The sequence below is a fragment of the Bubalus bubalis genome, chromosome 9 (assembly GCF_019923935.1).
Source record: "Bubalus bubalis isolate 160015118507 breed Murrah chromosome 9, NDDB_SH_1, whole genome shotgun sequence".
NCBI classification, from domain to species: Eukaryota; Metazoa; Chordata; class Mammalia; order Artiodactyla; family Bovidae; genus Bubalus; species Bubalus bubalis.
Window position 1 is genome coordinate 1,278,038 of NC_059165.1, and position 15,473 is coordinate 1,293,510.

Genomic DNA, 15,473 nt, shown 5'->3' on the forward strand with positions numbered 1-15,473 from the left:
AAAGGAAGATCATGGCATCCTGTCCCATCACTTCATGGCAAACACATGGGGAAATAATGGAAGCAGTGACAGACTTTATTTTCTTGGGCTCCAGAATTACTGCAGGTGGTGACTACAGCCATGAAAGTGAAAGACGCTTGCTTCTTGGAAGAAAAGCTATGACAAATTCAGACAGCATATTAAAAAGCTGAGACATTACTTTGCCAACAAAGGTCTGTCTAGTTAAAGCTATGGTTTTCCAGTGGTCATGTATGGATGTGAGAGTTGAACTATAAAGAAAGCTGAGCACCGAAGAATTGATGCTTTTGAATTGTGGTGTTGGAGAAGACTCTTGAGAGTCCCTTGGACTGCAAGGAAATCAAACCAGTCCATCCTAAAGGAGATCAGTCCTGAATGTTCATTGGAAGGACTGATGCTGAAGCTGAAGCTCCAGTATTTTGGCCACCTGATGCGAACAGCTTACTCACTGGAAAAGACCCTGTTCCTGGGAAAGATTGAAGGCCGGAGGAGAAGGGGATGACAGAGCATGAGATGGCTGGATGGCATCACCCACTCAACGGAAATGAGTTTGAGCAAATTCTGGGAGATAGTGAAAGACAGGAGGCCTGGAATGGAGTCCATGGGGTCACAAAGAGATGGACACAACTGAATGGCTGAACAGCAGCAATCATGGCACTGCTCTATGACTGCATATTATACACCCATAAGGGGCTGCTTTTTGAGAAATAAACTGTATTGTCTGGTTTGAGAGAATCCAGTTTAACTCTCCTTTGTTTCTGTATGATTCTCTTGCCTTGATCCAATGCTCTTGAGCTTAATTACTAAATGCTAGTCTCTGTGTTGCATGATAAAACACATTACTATACATTTCAGATCAAGTTTTTAACGGAGCTTAAACAGAGAAATTAGACACTACTCAGATAACCATAAGTACGATGAATATTTTGAAAGAGGTAGGAGATACTTGTGGATAACACAGAATGGGAATCTGTCCACTTGTCAGTCTCCTAAAGTGTAAAGACCTTATCTGCGGGCTGAACCCTACTGCCCTATCCTTACCAGGACTGGAATCATCACTGCCTGCAAGACACATTAGCTGAATCTGGTGCTTTAGGATTAACAGCTGTCTCATAGGCATCACTTTTCTCTGCTGTCTTCCTACTTTATGATCCCTGACCCTTTTTTGGGAAACTTGTCACCTGCTTTCAATAAATGTTTTCTCAGTATATTTTACATAGCTTATAGTCTGCCTCAAAATCTGTTTGGAACAAAATGGGAGAAGCCAATTAATACTTGAAAATACTAAGGGCCATACCCACCAGGTTACCGTGTCATCAACAAATGGGCTGAAAACCGTCAGTATCTGACTCTGAGCAATCTCCCTTTGTTCCTCACCCTTTGCTTCCCCTTCCATCTGTTTCTGAAGCAGACAGGCACCCACTTCCTGGAAATTTGCTAGTTCCTTGAGTTCTCCATGAATTTTTCTGTTCAGAGGAATGCCTGCATGTGGACCTCTTTTCCTCTTCTGCAGAATGACCGAGATGAGATTTGCTTGACTTGTGTGCTTCAGGTCGTCTCTAAACATCACAGATTTTGGCATAGCACATGTGCTCAATGAAGGTCCGCTTATTTTTGCTCACTTTGTTGAGGCGTGTAGAGGAGACACTTCCCCAGGACCAGTGGGCGAAATGTTTGCCATGAATCCCAGCAGCAGCAGCAGCAGAAGAAGAATCCTGGGGTTTGTTTTAACAAGATCTAAAAACCATTGTTATTTAGTCTTTCGTAGGGGGATCCCTTGGACCATACCATCTCTAAGGTCTATCCCACTCTCCTCTCCTACATCTGAAAAATCTTCTAATGACACAGAAATATGTTTACCATATAATGTTTACCTTAAAAAGGATAAGTGTCAACCACATGGAACCTAATTTTCAGCAGCAGCATCTCTGCCCAAAATTTCCTTAAAATTAATTCATAGGAACATTTTCTTGCATTTCTCCCTACTATATACAGAGATGACTGAGACCAGAATCTTGAAATTACTTTAAATTCCCCCCAAAGCATTCATCTACACAAGAAAATACTGGATAAGTAGGAAGAAGGCACACTCTGCAAATAACTTTTGGTCAAATCCAAATTTCCCATTGGAGCAATGGAAAATCACTGAATATGCACATTTTTTGATATGTAAATTGGAAATATAACTCCGGTTGCATGAGAAGACATGCTTTGGAGAACCAGAATGAGACAACATAGAAAGCTAACGACATAGTCTGGGTCATAGACTATGACGATGGCTTAGATGGGGGCAGTAGGAACAGAGAAGGAAAGAAACCAATTTACTGTCTTAAGACAGTAACACTGCCAGAGGTTAATGATGGGCAGAGGATGAGGGATGCAGGAGAGAGAGAGATCTAGGATGCCTGCCAAGTTTCTGCTTGGTAACTACATAGACTGGTTATGAGTGCCTTCACAGATCCTTCAAGGGGGTCAGGAAAACAAAGCCCTTACAATTAATTGGGTCCACCATTCCCACAGCAGAGTAAGGGTTTTAATTAGGGTTTCTTCTGTCTTTGCCAGTGCTAAGTCACTTCAGTCAAGTCCAACCCTTTGTGACCCCATGGACTGTAGCCTGCCAGAGTCTTCTGTCCATGGGATTCTCTAGGCATGAATACTGGAGTGGGTTGCTATGCCCTCCTCCAGAAGATCTTCCCGACCCAGGGATCAAACCCACATCACTTAGGTCTCTTGCATTGGCAGGAGGGTTCTTTACCACTGGCACCACCTGGGAATTCCAATGTAAATAATAAAACTCCAATTATTCTGTATGTGTATTTATGTTCAGTTCAGTTCAGTTGCTCAGTTGTGTCCGACTCTTTGCAACCCCATGAACCACAGCACGCCAGGCCTCCCTGTCCATCACCAACTCCCGGAATCCACCCAAACCCATGTCCATTGAGTTGGTGATCCCATCCAACCATCTCATCCTCTGTCAGCCCCTTCTCCTCCCACCTTCAATCCTTCCCAGCATCAGAGTCTTTTCCAAATATGTCAGCTCTTTGCATCAGGTGGCCAAAGTATTGGAGTTTCAGCTTCAACATCAGTCCTTCTAGTGAACATCCAGGACTGATCTCCTTTAGGATGGACGGGTTGAATCTCTTTGCAGTCCAATGGTCTCTCAAGAGTCTTCTCCAACACCACAGTTCAAAAGCATCAATTCTTCAGCGCTCAGCTTTCTTTATGGTCCAACTCTCACATCTATACATGACTCCTGGAAAAACCATAGCCTTGACTAGGCGGACCTCTGTTGGCAAAGTAATGTCTCTGCTTTTCAATATGCTGTCTAGGTTGGTCATAACTTTCCTTCCAAGAAGTAAGCATCTTTTAATTTCATGGCTGCAATCATATATGTGTATATATATATATATATACACATATATACACATACACATATGAACACAATACAAATGTATATGTATGTATATGTACATAATACACACACACACACACTTGGAAAGAGTTTAAGTAAGATTATAACAATATGAAGACAGTAGTGCAAAGAATGTTGAGCTTTTAAGTCATTATATTTTCTTCTTTTATTTATATTGTTATTTACTTTCCAGAATTTCTGTACTGAATAGAAATTATTTCCAGAATCAGAAAAACAACACATATATAAATTTATTTTTTAAAGTTTAATTTTTCTTTTAAAGAAAATGGCTACTCTAGGGCCATCTGCCCATGTTTTTGTACTTCACATCTTGGTGACTATAGCGTATTTGTGTGTCCAAGATTTTCAGTTATAGTAAAATTTATGAAAGATGTAATCTACATTAGTTCCTATTACCACTGTAACAAACTGGCAGGAATGTAGCAGCTTAAACAGTACATATTTATAATCTACAGTTCGAGAGGTGGAGAATCCAAGTTCTCACTGGGTAGGTGCAAAGGTGTGTTCCTTTCTGGGACGTCTAGGGCAGAACCCTCTTACTGCCCTTTTTCAGGCTCTAGAAGCCGCCTGCACTCTTGGCTCCAGCCTCTTTCTTTCCTCTTCAAAGCCACCACAGTAACACTCTCTCTGACCTCTCGTCTATTGCTGCAACTCTCTCTGATCTAGCTGGAAAGGTTTCCACATTAAGGACTCATGATGACTGGATTCAGCCAGATAATCCAGAATAATCTCCCGTCTCAAAGTCCTCCACCTTCACTGTATCTGCAATGTCCCTTCTGCCGTGTACGGTAGTACACGCACAGATTCTGGAGATGGGGAAGTAGACATCCTTGGACAACAATTATTCTCCCTGCCCCAAACTTCAAAAGACTAGACTATTTCTATACTTCTTGGCTTAACTGCCTCTCCAGTTGCTCTGTAATTGTGTAACAGGATTTGTAAAATGCATGTGAAGCAAATGGCACTGCACACAATGAAGAAAGATTTCTCCTAATCCTAACTCCCCATTTCCAGTGTTTAGCTGCCATCTATACTTCCTCTTCCCACTGTTTTCATTGATTCAGGTCTTTATTCTCTGAGCTGGCACTTTTTGACTAACCATCTTGGATAAGTTAAGGCTCCAAGTTTGACTGCTTTGGGGAATTTCTTTTCCATCCTGAATTTTTCTAAATTAGAAAGTATCATGAAATGATGCCAGAAACCACCAAATGTAGGAGAATTCAAAGTGTCAAAGAAATTTGAGACTCAAATCTCTAGTACCCCAGAAAAGAGAGCTTTAGTAAACAAGCAAATAAAATTAGTGTATCCTCAATAGAAATTGGAAATGCCTCAGCTCAGTTGGTAAAGAATCTGCCTGCAATGCGGAAGACCTGGATTTGATCCCTGGGTTGGGAAGATCCCCTGGAGAAGGGAAATGCTACCCACTCCAGTATTCTGGCCTGGAGAATTCCACGGACTGGATAGTCCATGGGGTGGCAAAGAGTAGGACACGGATGAGCGACTTTCATCCGTGTTGGAAGGGCTTCCAGCCTCTTTTCTTGTGCAGTCCTTTACAAATGGGATTAAACAAGCCTTTCAGAGTTGGAGAAGTGTGACGTGAAGTCTGCCAGACTTCTTTGCATCATGCCCGACTCTGTGCAACCCCATGTACTGCAGCCCACCAGGCTCCTCTGTCCATGGGATTTACCAGGCAAGGATACTGGAGTGGTAGAGGTGGAGAACTAGACCATTAAAAACTACTTCTGCCTATAGGAGCTTATTTTCAATCCGATTGTCGCCATTTTGTCAGCATGCCAATGAACACGGGTGCTGCCCTAGTCAATTTCCTTCCTATATTTTTCTATCCCACAGGACAGATTTCCCTGTAACTGATCCCAAACTGACCAGCAACCCTCTCTTACAGCTTTGGCATTTTCCAATATGAATTTAGAAAAATCAAAAACTTCTTACTCCCTCATTTTCCCATTTGTGAAATGGTGCGACCATTTCCTGCTCTCTGACATAATCTGCTCTGTCTAAAAGCCAGGCTCTTAATGAGGCAGCTGGCTCAGTCTCCCCTGTAATCAGTGAGGGGAAAGCTTGCTGACAAACTAGCATTTCAATCTGATGGTTAATTCTTTCAGGGAAGTTGTAGCAGCGCCGCCAGGAGAACCAGCCACCCCGGTCATGGTCAGGAAGGGAAGCTCAGATTTTCTAGCCCCTGAATAATACTAGAGCCATTTCCAGGGGACTGCGCTCTTCAGAGATGTGTCTTACCTAATTTCCTTGAAAATCCATGATGTATAACGGCAATGGTGGCAGCTTCTTCCTCCCTCTCCTTCTTCAATGCCCCCATGCAGATGTTAAATCCTGAAAGGCAGCTGCTTCCAGCCGCCCAAGAGACAGAGCCATATGGAATACTGAGAAATACAGAGAACTGGAAGAGTGCCAAGCATCTTGACTTCTTCCTTTATCTCATGTTTTACCACCACAGATGTTGGTTTGATTCAGAGTCAGACCTTGGTAAGTAAGCTCCAATTAGAGACAGATGATTATTTTCCTAATATGCCAGGCTACCCAGACAGACCAAAAACTAAGCGGCTGAAATGTAGCAGGATTATATGCAAAGTCTTAGCTTCCAGCAAAAAAATAAATCCCAGCTCTACAAGTTTCCATGCTTCTCCATTTCCTCTCCCACCACACCGGCTACTCTCGCAGACCCCAGTGCAGTGGTGAATGGGTACATCTTAATTTCATTGTTAGAGCCAAAAATCTAGCAGTCATCATTATTTCTCTCTTTTTCTCATTCTCTTCTCAAAATTCACCAGCAGATTCTTTTGGTTATCCCTAAAAATATATCCAAAAATCCAGCTTGTTTATGAAAAAACAATAAGAAATGGAAGTTGTTGATAAATTCAGCTGTGCCTGTCTCCTATGCTTCAGAGCTGATGACACAAAAATCTGTTGTTTCCTAATAGTAAGCAGGATAAAGGGATCTCAACACAAGAGAAGTCAGATGATGGCATTCATTCATCATACGCAAGGTGGACACAATTATTTAAATGAAGGGCATGTTCAGAGTGGCATCCAGGGTAACCTAACCCAGAGGAGTATGGAATGTGAAATTGCTAGGAGCAAAACAGACGGTAGCCAATAAGTTTATGGTTTAATTTATACATTTAAAATAAAAGTGGAAGATTCGGAAGCCAAAAGGAGTCACGTCAGTGAAAACTCATGATCCCTTGGCCAAATTCTGGATGTCAGCCCATGTTTAGATAGTTGAAGGAGAGGATCTGTCCCCAGGAAGAAGGACTCTGCAACACCACAGAAATGACTGTGATTTACCAAACTCTTCCTCAAAGGAATCAAGGGCCATTTACTTTGCTTCACCACACACGTTACAGACTGAATGTTAGTGTTAATATACAGACACACTACCCCCCAGTGTGATGGTATTAGGAGGTAGGAAGGTGCTTAGAATTAGATGACACCATAAAAGCGGGGCCCTCGTGAATGGTATTAGTGTCTTGTAGGGGTCACTGGGGAACTTGCTCCTTCCCTGGGCCCTCTACCAGGTGAAGAGACGACCGAAAGGCAGCCACCTGTAACCTGGAGGAGCTCTCACCAGAATTGGGTCATACCAGCACCCTGATCTCCGTCTTCCAGCCTCCAAAACCGTAAAAACTAAATTTCTTTGTCTTTAAGCCATCCGGTTCATGGTATTTTGCTATAGCAGCCCGAACTAAGATAATATGTTAATGAAATAAAGTGTTCAATACAAGCTTAGCAAGTATCAAGCTGACAGTTATACCCGGGGACTCAAAGCGTCATTATAGCCCTCCCGTTGTGGCGGGCTTTACCGGGTAAGGACATGAATGAGTGTTGGGTGGGGTCAGCTCACAGCAGGTGCAGTGGGTCCATAAACCCAGGTCCCTGAATGTCACAGCATACTTGGAGGTGGAGAGTTTGCTCTGTTTTCCCTCTAGTTTGTAGGGTAAAAGCTAGCATGAAGGAAGGCTAATTGGAAGTCTCCGAAACTACTCCCCACCCCCTATCCCACACCAAGACAGTTAAGTTGAAAACAGCAGGGCATATAGAATTGAAGAAATTAATGCCACTCCTAATGGCCTGTAGACAAACCAGGTGATGGCCACATCACACATCTCTTGCTTCACCAGCGTGACTTACATAAGTGATACCTCAGAGGATAACAGCAAACCACGTCTAACTCACCCAAGTCATCACCTCCATTGCCACTGCTGCTTATCAGCTGTGGCGTCTTCAGTAGCAGGGCTTCAGTGGCAGATGACCACTGATCCAACAAAAGAGCTATCTTCCATCCCATTCAGGACAGAGGATCTGAAGAAGTCTGCATTCATGGGAGATTCACAAAAATACACACTTACAGTCTTACCCTAGCCTATGTTGATTCTCTTGCCCTCTGGACAAAGTAATCCTCAGGGATCTACTGTATTTGGACACCTAGCAGCAAGTTCCATTGGTCCACATGTCTATGACATTGCATTAATCAAACTGGATGAGCAAGAAGTGGCAAAATGTTCACGGTGTCAGTAAGAGACAGATGGTAGGAGATAAACCTGGCAAAGTTTCAGGCCTGTTACTTCAGTTAACTTTTTTAGGGGCTCAGTAATGAGGGGCATACCATCCACCGTCCAAAGCAGAAGGCCCATTTTTGCATTTAAAGACACTCGTTACTGGGTGGCCTCTTTAGGTTCTGGAGCCAGTGTATTTGACTCAGGAATACTGCTCTGCTCACGTTTGGGAGGAACAGATGGCAGCTGACTTCTGGGCCCAGGCCAGGGCTGACCTCTGACGGGGGCCCTGGCGGTGGGTGCACAGCCCCGCCGCTCTGCTTGTGCAGCTGGGGAGGCCCAGCGGCCGCTGAGGCACCAATGGCTGGACATGCCCTTCAACATCATGGCAAGCCCCAGTAGCGGAATCACAGCCCAAACCTTGGGGTCTGGAGAAAGGCTCCACCAGCGCCTATTTAATCCATAGCTTTCAGCGTGTTACCCAGTTCTGGGAGCAGCAGAGCAGCAGCTTGAGATGTAAGGGGCCACGGAGACAGCCTGACCATCGTGAGCCACTTTCTCTCTGACCCACCAAGTCACACATTTGCAGCGGCCCAACAGTGATTCATCACAAGATGGGAAAAGCACCTTTGAAACTGGTGTGAACAAGGCCAGAGGGCAGAGGGCAGCAGCGTATGCTGGTGCTACAGATCCCACGACGTCCACCACGGGAGCAGTGCCCGTGGTACCTGCCCTCTCCTCGGTGCCTGCAGAGGAGTCCTCGCGGCCAGTTTAGAAAGGGGCTGGGCTGGGGAGTCCAGGTAAGATTGACTGATTGATTCATGGATAGGCTGGTTGCACATGTTGGCACAAGCCAAAAATGAATTGTGGCCGCACAATTACCCTAGTGTGATACGCTGCTAAAAGACAGCAGTGAGAGGAGACTCTCCCGAGGGGGCAGGGCTTTAAACAGTGACCGTGCCATCTGTTTTACATACAGGTGGAAGAGTAGACTGAGGTAATGACAGGGGAAGTGAAAGGCGCTCAGGCGTGTCTGACTGCAACCCCATGGACTGTCCACGGGATTCTGCAGGCCAGAATCCTGGAGTGGGCAGCCTTTCCCTTCTCCAGGGGATCTTCCCAACCCAGGGATCAGACCCAGGTCTCCCACATTGCAGGCAGATTCTTTACCAGCTGAGCCACCAGGGAAGCCCAAGAATCCTGGAGTGGGTAGCCTATTCCTTCTCCAGCGGATCTTCCTGACCCAGGAATTGAACCAGGGTCTCCTACATTGCAGGCAGATTCTTTACCAACTGAGCTATCAGGTAAGCCAGCCTGATGTAATAATACATATTAATTTACAGACAGAGAGGTGAATGGTTTTGTTTATTAATTTGGGGGCAGGATGGAAAAGATGATGGTAACAAGGAAAGTCGAAAAGAGGCACCTATGAAACGGGCACGAAGGTGGTAACCTTGCTGTCACGTGTGAATGTCCGCCTGATCTTACCCACTGGGGGAGAGACGGAACGACTTCGCCACTGGATTTTCACCTCTATTCATTACCAGCTTCTTCACTACCTGTAACAGATTTTGTTAACACAGTCACGTTGGTGACAGGAATGTAGGCTAGGCATGTAACTCCCACTCTCGAAGGCCGATCTAGTTTCTGTCACTGCCGAATGTCCGACCTGCCAGAAACAGACTGCTGCCATCTCCCTGGCGCGGCTCTGCACCGGAGCGGCAGCCCTGTCTCTCAAGGAGCCAGTCACCAGCGGCAAGTCCATTTCGTCAAACCCCTTTCATCCTGATGGAACCACTTGAAGAGTCAGCATTTCATCTTGATGAAAATTGACACGTATTCTGGGTATAGGGCTGCCGTTTATGTTCTCTGTATCTCAGCTAGCTGCCTTATCTGAGGATTTACAGATTTTTGATTCACTGAAGCAGGATCTTGTTTAACATGGCATCTGTCTAAGAATCCTGCTTTACAGCAGAAGAAGTTTGTCAGTGGGCATATAACTCTGATAGCCACTAATTCTAACCGGTATTATATATCAGCCCTCAGAAACCATCAGGATGATGGAGAAATCAAATGGTCTTTTGAAGACACAACTGAAGTGCCACATTGGTTATGATACTGCAATTCCCATCTATCCGAACAGAATCTATGCCTTCAATCAACCACCATTATAAAGCACTGTGATTATAAAGTTATCAAGTTCACTCAATATGTCAAAGTCATAGGTCCTGGAACTAAAAGATAGAAATAATGGAATTGCTTGGCATCATTCCAGTGACCTACCTGGAAATGTCTGGTATTTTTCCCCACTCGTCTAAGCTTTGTGTCGTGGGTCTTAGTTCCCAAGAGGAAATACATTTACAAGGAAACGCAGAAAGCGTGAAGTTAAACTTTGAGCCATGTCTCCCACCCAGTATGTCAGGTACCTCGTGCTGAGAGACAAGCAAGCAAGGAAGAGTTAACAGCCTGTCAGGGCAAATTGGCCCCAGTCATCAGGATGAGGCAGGTGAGCTGTTTCAAGCTGGGGGAAGGGAGAACACCTGGGCATCCAGGTGATACACTGGAGCATCTCTTTCTTACTCTCTGCCCAGTTTGGTCAGGAAATGGACAGCCGCAGCTAACGTGTCCTGAAAAAGGCAAGGCTGACTAGGGGCTCTGCCCTTTCAGTGATGAGGATTTGAGTCATTTTACCAAATAAACAGCATATTAAAAAGCAGATCCATTACTTTGCCAACAAAGGTCCATCTAGTCAAAGCTATGGTTTTTCCAGTAGTCATGGATGGATGTGAGAGTTGGATCATAAAGAAAGCTGAGCACCGAAGAATTGATGCTTTTGAACTGTGGTGTTGGAGAAGACTCTTGAGAGTCCCTTGGACTGCAAGGAGATCCAACTAGTCCAATCTAAAGGAAATCAGTCCTGAATACTCATTGGAAGGACTGATGTTGAAGCTGAAACTCCAATATTTTGGCCACCTGATGGGAAGGGCTGACTCATTTGAAAAGACCCTGATGCTGGGAAAGATTGAGGGCAGGAGGCGAAGGGGACGACAGAGGATGAGATGGTTGGATGGCATCACCGACTCGATGGACATGGGTCTGGGTGAACTCCGGGAGTTGGTGATGGACAGGGAGGCCTGGCGTGCTGCGGTCCATCGGGTCTCAGAGAATCAGACACAACTGAGCAACTGAACTGAACCAAATGAACACCCTAGACCAGCCAAGATGCTAGCTGAAAGTGAGGAGGATCTACATTGAGCAATATGGGACAAAAATGACTTCGAATTGCATCCTGAAATGAGTATCAGCCGCAGGAGGCTGCAGTTCATGCCACTCAATTTCCTGTCTTCAGTTCCGCAGAAGTGAAACCAACTGGAAGCCTGGAACCGCTGTTCACTGGCGGAGTGGAGCGTTTCTATGGAACAAGTAGGTCTGAGGAGCACAGGAAGCGGATACTAAGAACTCTCGTTGGTTGCCAGATCTGATCCCTCGAGACACCCCTTCCCCAGCAGCCCGAGGCCCATAGATGAGTCCCTCCCTGGAAACCGGCCTCGGCTGATGGTCTGGCATTTGCCTCCTCCCCAGGAGCCGGCTACACCCAGTGATTGGTGGATGACACGGTATAAAATGCCCTTCTCTTGGCTCAGTTCGGGTCCACTCTACACGGTCACCAGGGTTCCAGAGCTTGTTGGGGAGCAGGTGGAGGCGCCCGCTGCACCTACGCTGCGTATCCATATATCCTCCGCCTAGCTGCTTCCCCCGGGAGCCGGCTCCTGCTGTTTCTGGGCACACCCACAATTAAACACCTTACAAGCGAAACTCTAAGTCATGGTCTGTTTCCCAGGGCCCCTAACTTTAAACTTTATCACATTCTTAGTTAGCTGCTCCATACCCAAATTAGAGAGGTGATGAAAGCCTAGGATCCGAACTCATAAGACCACAGCTTGGACAACATTCTGGGTCTCCAGTTTTAAGTGTCTGACAAATCCGAGTGCCTGAGTTGGTGAAATATCTGGAAAAGTATCAGTTAAGGGCAGTCCAGGAGTCTGAGTTTGTAAACAGAGTACATTAGATTTAGTTAGATGAAGCTGGCATTCTTAAGGTAATTGAAACACTAACATATGATGGAAGACTTGGGGATTTTTTTTTTTTTTTTAATGGCACTGCATGGACCCGAGATCAAAGAATAGAAATCACAGAGTGGATTTCAACCCTCTATGAAAAAGATCATAATGTGTAATAATCAAAAGCTTTTCTAGCAGATGAATGAGCTGCTTTGAAAGAGAACAACCCCCTTGAACTGAAGGTGAGTGAGGAGAAGCTGGGTGATCACCTTCATGGAGATTATCAGTGTCGTTTTTACATCATAAACCAAATGCACTTTGAGGCATATATTAGTTTTCTGCTGCTTTATAATAAGTTACCACAAAACTAGCAGCTTAAAACAATACTAATTTATCTTGGAACAGTTTTCACAGGTCAGGAGCCTGGGTATGAGTTAGGTAGGCCTCACCAGGTTAAAAGAAGGGCCTCAGCTAGTCCTGGGGTCTTGTCTGATGCCTGGGGCTCTCTTCCGAATGCACTCAGGCTGTTCAGCTCCTGGCAGCTCTTGGACCAGGCGCCCGTTTTCTTGCTGGTTACGGGCCAGGAGCCACTCTAGGTTATTAGAGGCTCTCCTTCCCTTGCCCTGTGGCCACGGTAGCCCCTCACACTCTCCTGCTTCAAATCCCCTGTCAGGCAGGGCCGAGGGCCTTTGAAGGCTAATTTGATTAGGTCAACCCCATCTAGATAATTTCATTTTTGATCATCTCAAAGTCAGCCGGCTCATAACCTCATCATGGGAATGATGTGCCACGATGTCCACGGTTTCTGCGGACACCCTGGGGAGAGAATTACGCAGGGCACGTAGCCCAGGGGGCGGAGTTTGGGGGCCGGCTCAGCCAGCTGCCCACTGCGGTGGTGTGCTTTCCAACCGAAGGCCCAGGACTCAGGTCCCAGGACCACGCACGGATTCTCGTTAGATTAAATGTCTCCTGGGTTAACAGCGGGTACCTCCTGGGGCTGCTTTTGCAGGCCGGCGTTAGCCTCAGCGCAGGCTGGGACAACCTGGCCATCTGGATCCCATTGGCGGGGCTTCAGAGGTTCCTGCGGAGGCTGGAGCAGGCTCTGAACAGGTAAAGCAGCTCCCATCGCCCTCCAAACTTCCACAAATGCCTCCGAAACGTCTCTGATCTGGAGACACCTGAGAATGGCCGATATTTCTGAGCACCAACATGAACAATTACTGAGCACCCAGAAGTACCTGGCGCTACTAGACATACATTTCTGGGAACAGACCAGGAATTTTCAGGGGTGAGACACGAAAATGTCCAAATCTCCTTATTTGTTGCTTTCTCTCAGTTCTCAGCTTTTCATCTGGGCACGAAGCAGGTTCGGATTTTGTGCAGAATCATGCAAGAAGTTCAACTGAGACGCTGCTGAAGAGAGGAAGGCTGGAGTCCAGGATAAGTCTGGAGACAGAAGGCCACGCTCACCAGGAATCTGGCTGAAAGCACCGCCAGGCCCTGAAGGAGCCGTGAGGGGCACGTGGCCATCCCGACGGAGGGCCAGCCCCAACTGCTCGCTCTGTGTGGCTGCCACCCCCATGACCGCGCCCTCCAGATCAAACGGGAAAAACCTCATTTGGCCTCAGCACGGTGAGGAACGGGAAGAGCGGCTGGCCCTCCTGACGCTTTGGCCTCCAGTGGGGGTCCCGCTGGCCCAGGCGCCCTGAGCTGAGCAGGGAGTCTTTCTCTTTGCTCAGTGAGCTGCTCTTTCCACCCTCGAGCAGGAACCAAGCAGCCTTTGTAAAGACGGGTGTGCTGTTGCGCAGACCCAAAACAATGAGCTTTGCTTTGTGTAGAAATCAACCCTCTGTACAGAATTACGGCCAGATGAACACAGATCTACACTGATATTCAAATGGAATCACAGTGTTATTTTCTCAGATAAGCAATGAACATATTTGAGCTATGCTTTTTGATCTTGTCTTGAAACTTACACCCACAGAATTCGAAATTTACTTCACCCTTCTTTTTTATGCCTTGGGCACGTATGTTTGTGTGTAGAAGTTCACATACATGTGATTATTCTGATTAAAAAAAAAAAGATCATTATAGAAAACACAGAAGAGTTTCAAGAAAAACCAATAAAAGTTACCCACGCTTTCTCCATTTACAGATGAGCATTCTTAATGTTTTGTTATATCCATCATACCACTTATATATATATTTTTTCATATATATCATGCACTCTGCTTGGTAGACTGAATTTTTTTAATGTAAAAATATATCATGCATGAGATTGAGAGACAGCAGGGACCACAAACTCCCCAAACCTCAAAGCAGCTACTCTCATTATTACTATCAGGCCTTGACTTTATGCTTCTTTGTAGAACCCCATCTCTGGGGAATTTGACCATATCTGATAGGTGACAAGGGGCTATGTCAGGCTCTCTGGTTTAGGATTAGACTAAGAGATTTGTTTTTCTCTTTCTCCTGGAACGCTATACTCACCATGTACTTTTTAAGAGAGAGAATCTAGAGAGAAAAAAGTTCCAAGAGCAAGTGTGAAAATCCAGGGAAGCCTTTGATTACTGCCTTTTTCTTCAGCCATACCCAAGACTTCACCCTCCAGCAGAATGGCCAGGGGACTGACCATCCTTCTCCCGTGTGAAAACTCTTTTCCATAAGAGTAGAGAGGAATCTTTGAACACATACCTCCCTTCACCTGAGGAGTCAATGTACATCATTTGCGGTGAACATTTTCTCAATTAATGAATCTTTGAAGGCTGTTTTTTTCATGGAACAGCATCCCATTGTTTGAATGTACCACAATTTAATCTACTGTATTGGAATATTCATGTTTACCATTTTTTTCTTTATAGATAAGGCTATGATAAATGTCTTTGTACACGAATCTTTAAAAATGTTTCCCCCATCATTTCAGAGGACAAGCAAACAATTTTGTTGCATTCTGACAACTGAAAACCATTTTTTTCTTATATAAACTGTTAAAAATAGAATATATCATTCTAAATGACCTAAACAGAATTATTTCTGGTCTTAAGAGTTTAGAAAATTCAAAATGAGTATAGTACATAGAGAACCAATGTTTGGGAACCTCTTGGTGGCAATTCTATACAAGTCTTTTACAGAGAGGATATGAACTACTGACTATTAAAAGTTGTTGGAAAAAAAGAAGCATTACATTCAGACCTAAATTATCAGTGACAATGAATACAATGATGGATACCAAATGAGAACAGATCAGTGACATTAGTATGTCAGTAAGATAGACTCTGTGATCTATTCAAACTTTTCATAATCATAAAACAACTTGAAACACCTAGTTGCTTTGACTGCCTAAAAAGTACCAGCAATTAGAGAAATCTGTACTTGCTGTTTTTTTGTGATCTTCCTTTGCTCCTTGTCAGAGTTCAGCAGCATTCTTTG

General features: G+C 45.0%; 1 long non-coding RNA gene across 1 annotated transcript; it reads left to right on the forward strand.

Annotated features, from left to right (window-relative positions):
- Window positions 1-12,932: 12,932 nt before the first annotated feature.
- Window positions 12,933-14,206, forward strand: LOC123335218. Its single transcript, XR_006553620.1, has 2 exons — window positions 12,933-13,154; window positions 13,381-14,206. It is a non-coding gene; the product is annotated as an uncharacterized LOC123335218 (long non-coding RNA).
- Window positions 14,207-15,473: the final 1,267 nt, after the last annotated feature.